This window comes from Myotis brandtii, unplaced genomic scaffold (assembly GCF_000412655.1).
Source record: "Myotis brandtii unplaced genomic scaffold, ASM41265v1 scaffold1733, whole genome shotgun sequence".
Lineage (NCBI taxonomy): Eukaryota > Metazoa > Chordata > Mammalia > Chiroptera > Vespertilionidae > Myotis > Myotis brandtii.
This window is the reverse complement of record NW_005356400.1, coordinates 457,018-457,252: the sequence shown is the minus strand read 5'-3', so window position 1 is coordinate 457,252 and position 235 is coordinate 457,018. Positions and strand designations below refer to the sequence as shown.

The window sequence follows — 235 nt, the reverse complement described above, 5'->3', positions numbered from 1 at the left end:
CAGTGCTATTCTGGGCCAGCAGCTGATGGCCGGCGCTGAGAGCCGGGACGCCCACGTGCGGGGGTCCGAGAAGGAAGCTGCTGGATGGTGTGCGTGGAGGCATGTTCCTGGGCAGGCAAATGCCCACAGCAGCTGTCGCGCGGCGGGCGCTGCTGCCGCTTTAGATAGAAAGGAATGGAGACACCTGCTTGTCCGGCCCCAGCCTGGGCGGGGGGGTAGGGGGGGGTTTCCTGCC

General features: G+C 67.2%; 1 protein-coding gene across 5 annotated transcripts in view; it reads left to right on the top strand.

Annotated features, from left to right (window-relative positions):
• SLC44A3 (solute carrier family 44, member 3) overlaps nt 1-235 on the top strand; it is a 30,023-nt gene that overhangs the window by 24,349 nt on the left and 5,439 nt on the right. The window lies entirely within an intron of this gene.